Raw genomic sequence first — 14,020 nt, forward strand, 5'->3', positions numbered from 1 at the left:
AGCTGGGATTACAGACATGCGCCACCACAAGACTTTTTATTTTTCATCTTATTAGAGAACATATGTAATATCAGTTACGTGGGGAGGGGAGGTGACTAGTTAGTTCAGAGTTAGAATAAAATAGATTTTGCCCATTGTATTAGTGGGTTTTCACACTGCTGATAAGACATACCCAAGACTGGGCAGTTTAGAAAAGAAAGAGGTTTATTGGGTTTACAGTTCCATGTGGCTGGGGAGGCCTCACAATCATGGCAGAAGGTGAAAGGCATGTTTCACATGGCGGCAGACAAGAGAAGAGAGCTTGTGCAGGGAGACTCCCATTTTTAAAACCATCAGATCTCTTAAGACTCATTCACTATTATGAGAACAGCACAGGAAAGACCTGCCCCCATAATTCAATTACCTCCCACTGGATCCCTCCCATAACATGTGGGAATTCAAGATGAGATTTGGGTGGGGACACAGCCAAACCATATCATCCAGTAATTTAATGCTGAGAATTATGACAGTTTTTTGAATAGGTAATCCTCACACAATCACTATCAGAAACTTTACTTCCTGATTACCTATATTCATTCCTTTGTTTCTGCAACATGCTCTTACATGTTTTGTGCTAAGCAATGCGATTGGTGTTATGAGTGGAGGGATGAATGAGATATGGTGATGATGTGGCTGCAGTGATCCTTATGGCAAATGCTGTCATGCAAGTCTGTGTTATGTAAGTTGAAGAATACACCAGAGGTGTAGGGGAGGGGAGATTGGTTCTGCCTTTGGGCGTTGAGTAGCACTTTGGTGTGTGTGTGTGTGTGTGTGTGTATGCATGTGCACTTGGGTGTATGAATGAATGTGGCAGCATCACTAAGCTTATTGCACACCTGATACCCAGTGATGTGGATATAAAGGTGCAATACTTGTTCAAGGAATGTTGAATAGTGTGGTGAGACTGGGAAGAGAGGGTGATGGAAGAGGATAAGCTGGAAAGGTAGGGGGGCTAATTCGTTTCCTTAAGTTTCAGTGCTTTTAATTGATTTATAACAGGTGCTACACATATTTTAAGCTTGTTGATTTTATTTTTTTCAACCTATTTTTACATTTTTTTTTGAGACAGGATCTGGCTCTGTCGCCCAGGCTGGAGTGCAGTGGTGCCATCTTGAGTCACTGCAACCTCCGCCTCCCGGGCTGCAGATATCCTCTCAGTCTCAGTCTCCTGATTAGCTACAACTACAGGCATGTGCCAATACACCTGCTAATTTTTTAATTTTTGTTTTAGTAGAGACGGAGTTTTGCCGTGTTGTCCAGGCTGGTCTCAAACTCTTGAGCTCAAGCAATCTGCCTGCCTTGGCCTCCCAAAGTGCTGGCATTACAGGTGTGAACCACTGTTCCTGGCCCTATTTTTACTTATACAGAATCTAAGTTTGACTTTCAGTATATGTGTAGCATGGATTTATAAGGTCCTCTTAGTAGTGAGGATGTGTAAGTGAATCTTCTTTTGGTGAGAAATTTTAAGGTAGGGTCTTAAATTGTGACCACATATTTGTCACACTAGCATAGGTGTTTGCCCCTTTTTTTGTTACCTGCCATTCTTTTCATTCAATACAGATCATTCCAGACACTGAAGCTTCATTAAAGAATAACCTTACAGTTTTTTCTAGATGATTTTACCGTTTTGTTTGGCATCAATATGAATGAAATTTTTTCTGTGACACTGTCTCCCTCTTCTCTCACGTTTATGATTCCCTTCCATAGTAAGTGATCATGTTCCGTAGTTTCCCTGCCCAAAATGTCAGTGTAAATTTATAATCGTTAATTTTTATGTTGCCCATTGGAAAGAGGGCTGCAGGGCTTAGGCACAATTGTGAAGGATGTGAAGTGTGGTTGATGAGCTTCCAATTCCTCATTCTTTGCCACCAGGTTTCTTCAGGAAGCCCGCTGTGAGACATGCACCAGGCCTACTCATCTGGGGGCAGTACCCCATGTTCTAGTCAGGGGTTTCTTAACCTGAGGACCCTGAAATCTTGGGATTTCAAGGAAGGGGTTTGTAGAGTCATCTACAGATTAACACCATTCCATGTACAGTCCACTCAATACTGTAGGTTTTCAAATTATTCTGTTGTTTACTAAAGTGAAAATTCAGTTGAAAATGCCACTAATTCAGAAATTAGTAAATCCTATTTATTATGTATTTTACCAATTAATAGAATACAAAGGTATCATATACAACTACCATGGAGGTGGCAGGAAGAAGATTGACTTTTTCAAATGGTCTTCATACTGGAACAGATTAAAAACCAAGTCTTCTTTCTTTTCCTCCTGTTAAAACTCACTTGTGTCTCACATTAAGCTCCTAAATGTGCCCTCTGTTTCCCTAGGCCAGAGCCAGTGTCTAACAAGTAATGCATTCGGAGGGTCATGGCCCAACAGTATGCTCTTGCCTGTGGGAATGTCTACATTCAGCCAGGATTTAGGAACTTCACTCCAATGATCTTTGAAGGACTTGTACAACTCTAGCCAGCCTTTGAAGGGAGTATTTTGGGAACTGGGAAGAGATCTTTCTAGTCCTCCCATGGAGACAGCAAGGTTATGGTGAAGTTTGGAATCAGATAAAACTAATGGAGGCATTACATCTCTAATCTAAAATGGGGATTATAGTCTAGGTGTGGTGGCACACACCTGTAATCCCATCACTTTGGGAGGCCAAGGCCAGAGGATTGCTTGCCAAGGAGTTGGGGACCAGCCTGGGTAACATACAGATGCAAAAAAAAAAAAAAAAAAAAAATTAGCTGGGCATGGTGGTGTGTACCTGTTGTTCCTGCTACTTGGGAGGTTGAGGTTGGAAGGTCACTTGAGCCCTGGAGATCAAAACTGTGGTGAGCTGTGATTGCATCATTGCACTCTATCTAGCCTGGGCAACAGAGCAAGACTGTCTCAAAACAAAACAAACAACAACAAAAAACCCCAAAATAAATAAATAAATAAAAATGGGGATTATAATACTCTTTCATAGGTAGAGTAATCTGTGTAAATATTGAATGCAGTGTCTGGCAGTTTTATATCATGCCTCAGAAATTATGCTACCGTGCAGTTTCACCATCCCGTGTAAAGGCTGATACTGTCTCTGGAGTTACAGGGAAAGAAGCCTAAGCTGGGAGTTTGAGAACTGGGATCTAGTTTTTTATCTACCAGGAAATAATTGCCTGTCCCTGGGCAAGTTTCTTCCTATTTCTGAGTCACAGTTCCCTTTCCTGTAAAAGGAGTAGACTTCCTGTTCTAATCAGATAGTTCTTGGTGAAGGGGATTCACATGATAAAGAAGACACCACAAAACTGCTGGTAGTGTTACAGACAGAGAAATATATGTTACAGGAAAGGGGTCCCGATCCAGACCCCAAGAGAGGGTTCTTGGCTCTCTCAAGAAAGAATTCAGGGCAAGTCCGCGGTACAAAATGAAAACAAATTTATTAAGAAATTAAAGGAATAAAAGAATGGCTACTCCATAGACAGAGCCCTGAGGTCTGCTGATTGCATATTTTTATGGTTATTTCTTGATGATATGCTAAACAAGGTGTGGATTATTCATGCCTCCCCTTTTTAGACCATGCAGGGTAACTTCCTGCCCTTGCCATGGCGTTTGTAAACTGTCATGGCGCTGGTGGGAGTGTAGCAGTGAGGACAACCAGAGCTCACTCTCGTGGCCATTTTGGTCTTAGTGGGTTTTGGCTGGCCCCTTTACTGTAACCTGTTTTATCAGCAAGGTCTTTATGACCTGTATTTTTTGTTGATTTCCTGTCTCATCCTGTGACTTAGAATGCCTTACCCGGGCCAGGTGCAGTGGCTCACGCCTGTAATCCCCGCACATTGGGAGGCCGAGCTGGGTGGATCACCAGGTCAGGAGTCCGAGACCAGCCTGACCAACATGGTGAAACCCCATCTGTACTAAAAATACAAAAATTAGCCGGGCATGGTGGCGCGTGCCTGTAATCCCAGTTACTCAGGAGGCTAAGGGAGGAGAATTGCTTGAACCCGGGAGGCAGAGGTTGCAGTGAGCCGAGATCACGCCACTGGCACTCCAGCCTGGGGGACAGAGCGAGACTCCGTCTCAAAAAAAAAAAACAAAAAAAACAGAACGCCTTACCCGTCTGGGAATACAGCCTGGTAGGTTTCAGCCTCATTTTACCCAGCTCTTGTTTAAGATGGAGTTGCTCTGGTTCACACGCCTCTGACGGTAGCCAGTGATGGCCACCCTCTTCCCACCCTCCTTGTCTGTCTTCTCTGTGGCTTGGTCTTCTATCAGGCAGCCTCACTGCAGAGTCAGGTGCTCAGATATGCCTCAGTGCACACCTTGGTCTTGGAACTTGGGGGAGAGGATTCACCCTGGGGTAGCAGCTGGGAAAGGAAGCAAAAACCTCGCAGAACAATGATAGCAAAGATCTGTAGAAGGCATCATAATGAATACATCTGAGTGCAACCAGACGTTTCTCTAGCACAGCCTCCTGATGCAGCTCCAAGGAGCTAATGGTAGGTGTTGCTGGGCCTCTGGATGTGAGTGAGCTCTGGCAAAGCAGCCGCACTGCGTCTGTCTGCATACTGGGTCAGCTGGCCCTCAGTCATCCTGCAGACGCCCTCCCCACAGGGCTGAGTGACTGCAAGAAACCCAAGCTAGAGGTGTGCCAAGAAGGCTTTGGGATTCAGCCTCGGAATCCAGCCCATGCTTGTGATCTAAATTTGGAATAAGGCAGGCTGTAGTGTAAATTACAAGAGATTCCAGAAATTTCTGTTGTTGGTTAAGCTTGTCTGTTAATTATAAACTCCATAGCAGCTTGGAATAATGCCTCTTTGAATGGAAAGATTATGTGGGTGGGTGCCTCCCTCTCTTCATTTAGCTTTTTCATTGGTAGGTGTGTTCTAAATCTGGATACGATTTGCGTTTGTTTTTAATGAGTGGGAAGAAGAGAATGAACTTGTTTTCTGTGTTTGCTTATTGAGAACCATGACCTGGAGAGCTGCTAGACATGGAAGGGAAGTCTGTGGCAGGCCTAGTTTGTTACAGGTATCTGTTGGTCTTGGCCCACAGGAATGCTACCCCCAAGTAGCTTCTGTGGTATTTGGGAAGGGAACATGATGGAAGGCCCCTTCCTTAAAAGAGGATTTTTCTGGGGGTTATGGGCAGGTCTGTGATTTCAACTTGGTATCATTGCCCAGATCGGTTGACTTTGAAATATGAAGGATTTTAAAAAGTGAGTGTATGACTGTTCCTCTAAGGCTTTGAGAGTGTGAAGAAGTGAGTTGAAGGAGTTAATTCCACGGTGGCCAACTCCAAGGGGCTTACAGAGTTTTGAACCCAAGTGGCAAACTTAAGTTTCTTTTTCTTGGTTTGCAGTACTGGCTGTGAATGGAATAATGCCTGACCATCAACACTTACTTTGCTGATTGGACTTGTTAATATTTCTAGTCCTAGTAGGGTGTCCACCAGCATGGGTATGGTCATCTAGCACTAGTCTGGAGGAGGATTTATTTCATTGCCTTGAAACTTTGTTTCCTGTTAAAATGCAAACAACCCTGGGAGCCACAGAATCTGACCTTCCTGAGGGGAAGGAAAGTTGAAAGAAGGTACTGGTGTAGGAGATGCACCTGGGCAAGTCTTCTAATGTGTGCCTTGATTCTGTCCTGCTAGTCATCATATACCATGTTATACACTCTGTCTCTAACTGGTTCAGCTGCAAGGCACATCAATTCATTTTTTTGGGATGCATTCTGTAGATGTGCCAGAGCAGTGATATAAAGCACTTCTCAGTGATTCTAAGGGTTTTGGAGATCCTTTTTTTCCTTCTTAAGAATATGTGACAGTTAACTATTGCTGTTGCTGACCCTGAGACTACTGTGGTTTCTTTGTACTCTCATTTCTGTACTTCTCACATTAGCAATACCCTTATGTGACCAACTGTGTGTGTGTGTGTGTGTGTGTGTGTGTGTGTGTGTGTGGTAAGAAGGAGGCATTTCAAAGATACATCAAATTCTGAAACTCCTGGTTATTCAGGCACCAGATATTTTCCCAGTGTGTCAGGCAGCACACAGAGTTCTAGCTTAGGTGTGTCCATGACTCATTTGTGATTTGGCCAAGGGCATAGAGGCCTGTGATTCCCAGAAGCATTTTTCAGATGTAGTATATTAAGCCCCATCTAAACTCAATTTCCAGCTTTAAAAAAAAGTATTGGATTATAAGTCTTTTGCACATTCCTCTCTCACATGACTTTTCTCTCCTTCATTCTCACCTTTGCATTCAGACATATACCTCATCCCTCCCCCACAAAGCAGACAGAGTTTTTGTGATTGGAGTCATCATAGGGTTATTACTAATTTCCTTATGGTTTTTGTCCATGAATTTATTTTATAATTTTCTAAGACATAAAGTTACAGAGCTGGCATTTTAGGAAGTCTTGTGTGCCTTCCCCCACTTTTTTTTTTAAATAAAGCAAGCAAACAAAACATAAGCTTTTTTTTCTGAATGTTATTTTTTATAAGTGACTAAGTGGACATTAAGTAAATCTTGAGCTCTTTCATTAAACTAGAGACTGGTTGTCCATAGAAAGGATTCAATAAATACCTTAATTTACCATGCGTCTCTTATTCCTACCCAGCCACATTGTAAACAGTACTCTTCAGCTAAATGAATGGTTCTCCTTTCCTCATATGTACTCTGATTTCTAATACTGGGATTTTAGGGTAAGCTAATCTCTGTGTTATTAGGGATATCTGAACTTACATAAGTGTCTTCTAATCTTTCTCCCTATCTTGAATAGACAAGAACCATGGTAGGGGCAGTTATTTAGTGTAATCTAATTTGACTCTGCTAAATTTTAAAATTCTCTGTAGACATACCAGGAAATCTTCTTAGAGCAGAGCCCAAGGGTAACAATTTATAAGCAAGCTCTAACATTTCTGTGTAACTCTATTTGATTCATCTCTGTGATTGGTTCCTTTTACTTTCTCCTGAGTTAGTTTCCCTCTTGCAGGTAATTTAATCCAATTCACATTCGCACTTTGTATTCAGTCTAAGCATTTCCATAATTCCCATCACCATATGTAACAGCTTTCCTGCTGTTTGATAAATGAGGTTTATAAAGCAGAACGTCCAAAAGCTTCAATTCCCAAACTGTGGTTGCTTCTAACCGTGGTAGAAGTAATGCTTTCAACCAGCTTCTCAGGTTGCTCTCGGGCATCTGAAGGGCGCAATAACTCTGTCATGTTAATCAGCTCTTGCTGAAAAGCAAACCAGCTGAGCTGAAAGGAAATAGAAGGGACCCTGTAATGACTTCCTGTTATTGAAGTGCGTGTTTCTATGGGCATAACGCTGATATAAAAGGCAGAATGTGCCATAGGAAGTGTTCAGATCTCAACATTGCACTTGTTAGGGCCCCATCTGTTCCTTATTAGGAATGGCAGGTGGTTCAGGAGGCTGTGCACCCCTTTCTGATTTTGGTGATAGTGATTATAATCAAAACTAGTAGGATGTCTTGCCTCCTTTGATAGCTAGGTAGATGACTTTCTGGTTCAGAGGTCTAAGGATCAGGAGAAACTGTCATTTAATAATTTTATTGTGGGAGAATTGATCGGAATTTTTTTTTCTGTCTGTGATACTCAGCCTACATTCTATAAAGATACTTGAGTGTTTTAGAAAATGTGTACTTATTAATGAGCATGCTTGTTAGTGTGAGGTATTTGTGACTTTTAAAAACCTGCAGTATTACTTTTAAGTAATTAACAAAATGGTTTGCCTCGTGAAACAAGAATTTTAGTTAATTTGTTAATTATAAAAGTGGTTAATGATACATATATAAGCTCTCTTTATCTCTGATATGCTTAGCATTTTTAAGCTGATTAATCCTCATGATAGCCTTGTAAAGTAGGTCAGTATTATTATCCAAGGTATATGTAAAGGAGGAAAGAAAAGGGAGTTGAGTTTGAGTCTTGCTTGAGTACTGACAGTTTGGGTTTAATAATCCTAGAATTTTGTTCACAGACATTTTTGTAATCTCAGGCTGATTGAGAATGGCCGATAAGATTTTATTGTCAAACTTGTTTACATTTAATTTCCACTCAGTACTTATTAAAGAAACAAAAACGATATAAACTTGCCCACCCAGAAGCTTGTATTCCTTAATTCATTGTTTAAATACAAATATGATCAAGGTACTTTGGTAAAAGATACTAAGAAACAATTCCCTTTTTATCTTGAAAACCATTAGACTACTGTTTGTCAGCTGCCTTTTTAAGCTCTTTTGAGCATCAAATAAAAAGCACACATGATAATTCATATTTCAGGCTGATGTATTTTGTCTTGCTATTTGCCTCTTGTTCTTTGTTTTTTTATTTTCTTGAATTATTTACTTCTTATTCAGTCACTGATTCAGCAGACATTTACTGAGTGACTAAACTTCTAGATTCCTCATTTGTTTTAAATATTCTTACAACACAGCAAATTAGTGCAGATCCCACCCTTTGGGCATTTATAGACCAGGTGAGAATATAAGATATACCCAAAAAGGTTATATCCTGCAGTTCAGCAGGTGTCAAACAGGTGATACAGGTTCTATGTGTGTCAAAATAAGTGTCCTGCAGTGAAGAGATAGGTCACCAACAGTACTGAATTCTGAATTCTAACAAATGTCATCTTCTATACCTACACACATTATAAGGTTCACATTTGTCTTAAGTTTGTGAGCTTGTTGGAGGAGCGAATTGTAACATTTCGGAGAAGGGGCAGCTTTGGAGATGGTTTCAGGATTCTAGGGATGTTCAGCGATTTTTGTAAATCCACCCTTTAATTCTGAATTTTCGTGTTACAATAGCAATTTTTTAGTTTGGCAATTTTGATGATTTCATCTAGGTTGGTGATCTATGATCTTTATAGATCTGGGGTAGGTAGAATGTTGTAGTTTATCAGCCTGAATGGGGTATATCTGGTCAGCTGATATTTTACATCTCTTCAAGGGCTACTGGAATTCTTTGTATGTCTTTTTGAGTGAATGTCATTTGATGGCATGTAATGTTGAAATCTTTGATAACCCTCTAACAGATGTATGGTCTCATATCCTTGCAGACTTTCAGTCATTTTTTCACTTATTATTAAAATATGCATTGAAATTTCTATTATAATTATTAACTGACTTGCAACAACTGAAATCATGATTGTGAATAATTTTAATTTAGAGTATTAGCTAATTATGGAGGCAGTGTAATGAGTAAGAGCATGGACTAGCTGTGTGACTTGGAGAAAGTTGCTTAAACTCTACATGTCTTAGTTTCCTTAGTTGTAAATGTAGATAATAATATCTACTTATTAGGTTTGTGAAGATTTAATACATTGCATACCAGATACTTGGAATAATCCTTGGCTTATAGTAAACACTCAATTAGTACTAGCTATTATTATTTATTCTTATTTTTAATTTGAAAAAATAATTGCTGATCTGTTTCATTCCAATTTTAGTGTATATGCTGCCGAAGCAAGTACTAGCTATTATCATTATTTGTAGTAGCAGTAGTAGTAATTTGTGTTGATACTTTTCATTACAATTGTTTTGATCATGCTATTCCAGCATATTAACAAATTAATACATTCATGACAAATACAGTTTCTAGATGTATACAAACATATACATCTATAAATTGTGTTGATCACTTTTATAGATTCCCTTAATACTACAGGATCTGATGATGATATGGACATTCAGCTGAGGAAGATGTTATAAGTTAGGGTTGTTAAGGGAGAGTTTATATTATGTTCATTTTTATTTTAGGTTTTAAAGGATAAGTCTATTTTCTTTATTGTCAATTTTTGCAGTTCTTTATACTTTATTGTTCCCATGAAAAGTACCTTACATATGTTGGGTACACTGTAAAACTGATTATCCACATATGGACATGCATACATACATCTTCTCTCTATGCAATTGTTACCATTACTTCCAGCATTCTCATCCAAAATGGCAAAGATAAGGGCATCAAATTAGGTCGCTGTGGGCACTGTGGTACACCAGGACTACTTTATGGTGCTCCTGAAAGTCTTGTAGTGGTTTGGCAACAGTTAGCTGGGTAGTATGATCTTGTCATAGGCTTAGTAAATAGAGTGCAATCCACTGGCTCCTAGCCCAGCTGAAATCTTTGGGCAGTTACTTTAGACTTCCAGTTAGCTGTGATGGGGGTGAATCTTTGGATGGAGATATAAATGACCTGAAAGAATGCAAGTGATTTTCCTTTCTGCATCCTTCAGTTGCCTAAGAAGAGATCACTCTGGAGTCTAAACCTACATGATCTCTGTTTTGTTTGTTTGTTTGTTTGTTTGTTTTAGTGGTAATGTATTAGTCGCTATGCTTTCAGTTTCAAGTAACAACAGAATGCTAAGCTGTGTCATGAACAATGAGTAAAATTTATCATCTCACATGAGAAGAGGTATTTCTAGGATAGGCTAAGTCAGTAGCACAGTTGCCTCATGTGTTTCCCATCTTTCTGTTCTGGAGTGGAATTTTGTAGTGATGCAGAGATTTATTCTTCCTGCCAAATCTCTAGCCCACTGGTGTGGGTGTAAGATTTTTCTGGGCCTCATTTAAAGCCTGCATATATTCCCCAAGTGCTTTACCAGCCAGGGTCAGCCTTGCCACTATGCCATGTTTTTTTGGGTGCCAGAATTGGCTTGTTATATTGAAAGTATTATTTTCTCTCATGATATTTTTCTCCTTTAATACACTTCACTATTGAAATGCCTGTAGGCCCAGCTTCCCAGGAGTTTGAGGCCAACCTGTACAATATAGTAAGACCCTGTCTCCAAAAAAAAAAAAAAAAAAATTGAGAACCTTCCCTGAGGACAAGTCAGAACAGCATCTCAGCCTGTTGACTCTTTTTGGGAGTTGTTCGTACTGCTAGGAAGAGGGTTATAAGGCTCTATCTCATTTTCTTCTTTTCAAAGTCACACTAATAAGAGCTTGCAGAGAGCCCTTAACAACAACAACAAAAACAAACAAAATCCCCAACATTTTCCACTTCAAATAGATTTGTGATTAGTTTATCACATTAAAGGAGTCTTTATTGGTTTGGAATTGGCCTCATACTATATGAACTGTGCTGATCATGATGAAATTAAGTAGATTGTGCTGATTGAAACAGCAAGTTCTACATTCTGCCTATACACAGAGGCTGTTTGGGCACAAAGTCAAAATAGGGAGGCTGGGTGCAGTGGCTCACGCCTGTAAGCCCAGCACTTTGGGAGGCTGAGGCAGGTGGATCATGAGGTCAGGAGATCAAGACCATCCTGGCTAACACGGTGAAACCTCGTCTTTACTAAAGATACAAAAAATTAGCAGGGCGTGGTGGTGGGCGCCTGTATTCCCAGCTACTTGGGAGGCTGAGGCAGGAGAATGACATGAACCTGGGAGGCAGAGCTTGCAGTGAGCCAAGATCGCACCACTGTACTCCAGCCTGGGCGACAGAGCGAGACTCCGTCTAAAGGGAAAAAAAAGAAAAAACAGGGAGCGCAGAAAAGTGGGGACCATTATGCCCTTAGGCAGCAAGCCCCCTGGTTTCCCTCAAGGAAATGGAGGCAGCAGGCAGGCAGTGAATGCTGGGTCTCCTCCAGGACGAGCTGGAAGCGAGGATGTTGAGAAAAAGCTGGAGAGAAAGGAACGATAGGAAAATGGAGATAACAGTTGTGCTGAACTCACCAGGAGGCACAAATCATGTTCTCCTTTCCCTTCAGATGAGGAAAGAAGGCTGAACTAATTATGGAATGTTTTTATTTTCTTTGAGGTGCTATGTAATAGGGATACATTAAACCAGGTTAGCCATGAATAAGAAACTGGAAGTTTATTGCAATGTCTTTATGAGTGCCAGCCTGTGCTTTATTCATCTTTCTGTTCTTCATGACTCCCTAAGGTAGCTTTTAAAGTAGAAAAGCAATGGGGAATGCCTTTAGTATTTGCAGTGTAGAGATATTAGTGGTGAATGGGCATATAGTCATTCTGGCTATTAGAGGCTTTCCACTGATCACAGAGGGTATAATTCAGATTGGCTAGCTACCTTTCTCCCTTCTTCTCTACCCTTCTAATTTGTCATAAAGCCTTTGCTACTCTTTGATATAGAGTGGAACTCATCTTTGGTCAAGGATTTGTAAAGAGCTGGTTTTTTTATTTCTGAACTGATGAAATGTGATTAGGAGTGGGAAGGGGTGGGTCAGTGCCTGGTGAGGAAAGAGAGATCTTTCCCTTACCCCAGATCACTGGGCGTAGGTTGAGTGGAAGGAAGGTACCAGTACATTCCACCTAAGGTTGGGCAGGACCTCTGTACCCACAGAATTCCTTTTCCTCAGCATTTTGTGAACTCAAGAAAAACAAAACAAAGTTTTGTTTCATCTCCTTACTGCCACCCTTTTGTTAAACCACTTTATGAATTACCATTTAACTGCCTTGATTTAGATATTTTGGGTCAGAAAACAACTAACACTATTTTTGAGTTTGTTCAATTTAAATGAACCATCAGCTTTGGCAGGCCACACCTGTTCCAGCCAAACAGCGGTGTCTGGAGACCTTCTTAGACTGACCTTGTGTGTCCAGCCAGGGGAGCTGTAGTGCCTGTGGATGGAGTTAACCCATAAAATTGCATGACAGAAGAGACTGGAGGGAGCCAGAGACTTCAGAATTTATTCATCCTTTTCTGTTTTTAGTTTGTTTGCTCTGTGTTCCTTCCTGTGGCTGGTCATCCTGGCGAGGTAGAGCCACAGGCCAAGAAGGAGCCATGTCTTGAATTCTTTTCACGTTTTCTGTTGTTCCTCTTCCCTTAGATCATTCTTGACTCTGAATATTATATGTCACTGCTCTGTGTAATTTGCATATTTATATAAAGTACTAGGACACTTTGACTTATTTTTAGTCAGGCTTTCATGCAGAATTTATTTCTGGTCAAGACTGCATGGCTGCCCAGGTCAGTCAGGCATATGGTAACAGGGCATTTCAGTGGGAAATGATGCTTTACTTAATAAATGGTGTTGGTATAAGTGGCTGTTCACCTGGCATACAGAACTAGACTCCCTGCCGCTCTCCATATTCTAAAGTAAATTCCAGATATATGAAAGACATGAATGTAAAAAGTAAAACTATAAAAATATTAGGAAAAAAAATTAGGGGAATGTATTTACAACCGTGAGGGTTTCAACGTGGTCCTGAAGCCATAAGAGAAATGATTGGCAGGTTTGCATGAAATTTTAAAATTTCCTATGGCGTAAGGCATCCCATAGCGAAGCCAAAAGGTGAGTGATAGACTGGGAGAAATAACTGCCAGACGTTGCCAGACAAAGATTTCATATTTCTAATATGCTAGAGTACCTTTAATTTGATAAGAAAAAGATAAGCAATCCTGTAATAAAATGGACATTTTACAAAGGAGTGCTTGCAAATGGCCAGTGAATTTATGCAAATATGTTCAGGGAAATAGGAATGAAAATGAGATTCCACTTTTTCATCATCCATTTGATTGGCAAGAAATTTTTAAAAGAGTAATACCTAGTGATCACTCATGTAGGAAAATGGGTTGTGCTGATTGAGCAGGTGTGAGCTGCTAAAATCTTGTAATAGAGTCAACTGGCTGTTTTAGTAAAATTGAAAATGTTCATACCTTTTGAATGAACAGTTCCATTTTTAGGAAGCTTATGCAAATAAAAATGTTAATATATAGCATAAGGAAATGTTTCTAAGTATGCTTATTCCAGCAGTGCTGTTAATGGCAAAATAACAGAAATAGCTTACTCATCCTCTAGGGAATAGATTGAATAAATATAACGGGTCACAAGATAAAGTTTTAAGTAGCATCTTTATACTATTGACTCACAAATTATCTTCAGCCTCAACTACTTAATTTCAGACTTGATATTGACTTAAATTCTCCACTTGGATATGTAATTGCTACCTTAAACCTAACATATTCAAAGCAACACTTTTTTCTCCCTTAAACCTGTTTCTTACCCTGTTTTCTTCATC

General features: G+C 40.1%; 1 protein-coding gene across 12 annotated transcripts in view; it reads left to right on the forward strand.

Annotated features, from left to right (window-relative positions):
• Positions 1-14,020, forward strand: part of HERC3 (HECT and RLD domain containing E3 ubiquitin protein ligase 3) — a 116,677-nt gene that overhangs the window by 13,630 nt on the left and 89,027 nt on the right. The window lies entirely within an intron of this gene.

This window comes from Gorilla gorilla, chromosome 3, assembly GCF_029281585.2.
Source record: "Gorilla gorilla gorilla isolate KB3781 chromosome 3, NHGRI_mGorGor1-v2.1_pri, whole genome shotgun sequence".
Classification (NCBI taxonomy): domain Eukaryota; kingdom Metazoa; phylum Chordata; class Mammalia; order Primates; family Hominidae; genus Gorilla; species Gorilla gorilla.